This window comes from Callithrix jacchus, chromosome 15 (assembly GCF_049354715.1).
Source record: "Callithrix jacchus isolate 240 chromosome 15, calJac240_pri, whole genome shotgun sequence".
In the NCBI taxonomy this organism is placed as follows: Eukaryota; Metazoa; Chordata; class Mammalia; order Primates; family Cebidae; genus Callithrix; species Callithrix jacchus.
This window is the reverse complement of record NC_133516.1, coordinates 63456730-63461133: the sequence shown is the minus strand read 5'-3', so window position 1 is coordinate 63461133 and position 4404 is coordinate 63456730.

Below are 4404 nucleotides of genomic sequence, written 5' to 3'. Positions count from 1 at the left end.
AAGAGAGGAAGCAAAAAATAGAGACATCCACAGACTGACACCTGCACGATTAATAGTGAGTTATTCTCCTCTCACCCTGCCCACATATGAAGTAGCTTAATAAAAAATCAGCACCTGCAATTCAAGTGTTTACCCCTGTAATTTTTATTTGATGTGCAAATCTGAAAAGACAGCTTGCTTTGTGATGCTTGTCACACACTAACGTGATGCCATTGTTCCTTATTAACAGTCACATAGACCTTAAGTTGTATTTGAGCTTCAGTTTCCATGGGAATGACTATGTATCTCTTTCAATACTCCTCTCCCCTGGGCTCCACAAAGTGAATTTCATAACTCACATTAATGCTTCTCAAACCACCTGTGGTCCAGGATCTTTTTTTTTTTTTTTTGTTCTTATTTCCAGGCTATCACATCTTCTGCATGTCACCATTACTCAGCTCATACCACACATGAATCATCAGGCAAACTGGTCTGTATACTCTATTGAATGACTATAATAAATTCACTGTAATATGTGTTTGGATGTTGCAGCAGTGTCTCACAGCTCTGAGAGTTTCTAAAATTTAGTCTTTATTTCTGTGTTTACCTTATTGCAGTTCAGAAACAAAGAATTTTCTTACGAGCTCCAGTCTACAAACTATATTTGGATTAGCACTCTATTGTATGATGTATATGTTAACCCAGATCACACACAAAAATTAGAAGACTAATGTAAAAATCCCTAAAACCACACACATTCATAATATTCAAAATTTGCTGAAAACTTATCTGGCTTTTTGAAAATGATAAGATACTAGATGAAAAAATATATCTCTATAAACATTTAAGGTCTAGAAACTTACAGATAATTCAAAACAAATAAGTGATGGTTGTTTAAAATACTCTTCACAAGAATAAATACTGGATTTTTTTTATTCTTACAAATATTTTTTACCTTTGCCCTGGGAAGTCTTTAAGTTGCTTGGAGGCAGGTTAATCTAGAATGACATTTTGTCTAAGGTTAATATTTTTTACTGCTGAGACAAAACCTTTTGGAATAATCTGTCAATATTCCATGATTTTTGACATTCTTCATTCTCGTTGATGAAAAAAGGAATTATTTTCAGCCTGTTCTTACTTTGAAGATTATTCCCTCCAGTCTTTTCAATAGTTATTTTCCTGGTCTTGGGTAGTTTTCTCATGTGCATGTGCAATCAGTAGTAAGTTGGAGACTAGAGTAGAACCTTCTGCCTATACCCAGAGCTTTCACTCTCTCTTCTCTCTAGTACTCTATCTTGCAAGTTCTAACCACGGTGGCCTCTGAAGACTCCCATGTCTTTGTCCTCACCTCATGGAGATTGCTAGATACTGCCTGGATTCCTGTCTCCCACACTGCATCCTGTTAACTGTAGCCAGGCAGTAAGTTAGGGCAATCATGAGCTCAGCTCTTTCATTTTCCATCGCTTTGGGGTCACTGACCTTCATTGCATGACATCCAAAATATTAAAAATTGTTTAATGTGTCTTGTTGATTTTTCAGTGGTTTTAGGCAGCTTATGTCTTTTCCCTATTTTATCTTGGTCAGAAAAAGACCCATCTTTCTTTATTTTTCCTGGAGGATATTTTATATTGTATGTAAAATATTATCAATTTTATCTAATTTTTCATTTTGACACACATCAAGTTGTAGTTAATATTTAGTAAGAATTTTTGTTAAGCTTATTCTATAACTATAGATTCATTGTTTTTTTCTCAGTATACTAAATATGAATAATGTTTTATAAATGTTCCACATATGTTTGAGGAAAATATGGTTTTATATACAGTGATAGATGGATCTGTGATAACCATGTGAGAAATTTCTTTGTTGATCAATGCAGCCTTTGATAATATTTCAAAATTTATAACCAATCTAGTTTAAAAACATACATAGCTTAACAAAGAAATTTTTTAAGCTACATAGTAAAACTATAAACTATATCTTTCTTATATATTGCATGATACCTATAGCATAACATAAAATACTAAGCAATGCACACACATGTACATACTTTGTGTATTTTGTAGCTATGTAACGTTTTCAAAATTCTTTAAGAATTTTTTCCATATATTCAATCGGGTTTTTAAGTGTTAAATCCTAAATTTTCTGAGGGAATCTATTTTATCTTTATTACACACCAGTCTGACTTCTGACTCGACCATTGAAACACTGTTGGAACATCTGCCTACACTATTGAAGCTACTCGTGCTATAATAAAATCATGAATAAATGTCATATTGTCAAACTCAATGGATTTTGTTTCTTCAACTCATTTAATCTTTCAGCAACATTGATATATTTGCTTATGAATTCCTTCATGATACCCCCTTTTTTTCTTCTGTGACATTTCTCATGTTTGCCTTTTCTACCACAACTCTGGCTTCTTTTCTTCTTTTTAAATTCTTAGACTTTATTATTTTTTTAGAATAGTTTTAGATTTACAGAAAAAAATAAATAAATAGATAGATAGTAAAGAAAGATTCCTAAACCTACTCTACTGCACACAATATTTACTGTTACTAACATCTTGCATTGGTATGGAACATTTGCTACGATCGATGAACAAATATTGACATGCTACTATTAAGTAAAGTCCATAGTTACATTAGGACTCACTCTTTCTGTCATACAGGTCTATGTACAAAGTTTTGACAAATGGATAGTGTCATTTATTTACTATTACAGTATTATACTCAATCATTTCATTGTGCTAAAAATCTCCTGTGCTCCACCTATTCATCTCTCCCTGAGTTTCTCTGAACCCATGACATCCAGTGGTCTTTTTCCTTTCTCCAGTGTTACCATTTTTTAAATGTCAAATAGTTGGAATCATAGGGTATGTAGACTTTTCAAACTAATCTCCAGCCAAGTGAATTCACTGTCTTCCAAGGTGCTGAGTAGAGAAACTTGGAAGTCATACTTATCTATCCTTCTCTCACCACCTACAGAAAATGCCTTACCAGTCTTACCTAGGACGTCTCCACAATATTTGTTGAATCTCTTTACTCATGACACTCTTTGGCATGGTCAAAATGATTGGAACATCTCATTTGTACTAATACAGCATTGTTCCAACAGTCTTAAAAATCTCCCTAACATACTTTATAAAACTCTCTCCTCATTACATTCCCTACCGAATATCCAAGACAATTTTTAAAAGTGAAAAATAGTTCTCACCCTTCCTCTGCTCAAATACTTACACCCCCAACCCTCCACTTAAAATAAAATGTAAAACCCACAACATAATCTAATCTACAAGCCTCTGTATAATGTAGCTTCTTTCATCATCTCATGTCTCACCCCTCACCAACTTTTCCTTCTTCTTCAGCAATCTAATTCTGCCACTCTTTTTTTTTTGAAGGCGAGTCTTCTTCCTGACAAAGGCCCTAGGCTGATTGCTCTATCTGGAATATTTGACCCTCATCCAATAAAGATCATTTCTTCAGGGAAGAGTAAAATTAGCTCCCCAAATTAAATTAGGCTATCCTGGTATCTTCTCTAATGGTACTATGTAATGTTACTTCATAGCACTTACCACATTTTTCAAATTTCTTAACTGATTCTTGGACTGGTGGTACATATTTAAATAATTCCAAAGAAAATATCTTCTTCTGAAGAAGACTTCCTCCCAGCTTGGTGACCGCAGTCCAATTTCCTTACTTCAGACACAACCCTTTTCTACCTCTTCCTTGCACGTTGTTCCAGAGGCACTCTACATATATGTGAGCATGTGTGTGTGTTTCTATTAATATCGGTCTTTCCACCTGTTCTTAAAGTTCCATAAGGTCACATCCAAGTTTACTTTGCTCAACTTTACATTCTTTATGTGCCTAGTATAATATAAAGTAAGCCCTCCATAAATAGCCACACGTGTTCATGAAGCCTTTCAGAATAAATGTCCAAGGAGAGAAAAGAAGAACAAGTATTACAGTAGTTCTCCCCTTATCCATGGGGAATATGTTCCAAGATCCCCAGTGGATTCCTGAAACTAAGGATAGCGATAAATCCTATGTACACTATGTAGGTTGATTTGATAACTGACAAGTGACTTATTGATGAGTAGTATACACAGCATGGACACACAGGTCAAAAGGATGATTCAAGTTCTAGCAGGATGGATCAGGATGGCACAAGATTTTATCTCATCACAGTTTCTGAAAGGTACATGCTTTAAAACTTATGAATTTTTTTCTCTGAAATTTTCCAGTTAGTATTTTCAAACCATGGTTTACCAAAATTGACCACAGGTAACTGAAACCTTCGAAAGCAAAACTCCAGATACCGGGGCACTACTGTAATGAAATGATGGTAGGGTGGAAGGAGTATATTTTAGGCAGAGGAAACGTTACAGACTCCATAAAAAGAGCATGTGAGTGAGCGTTTGGA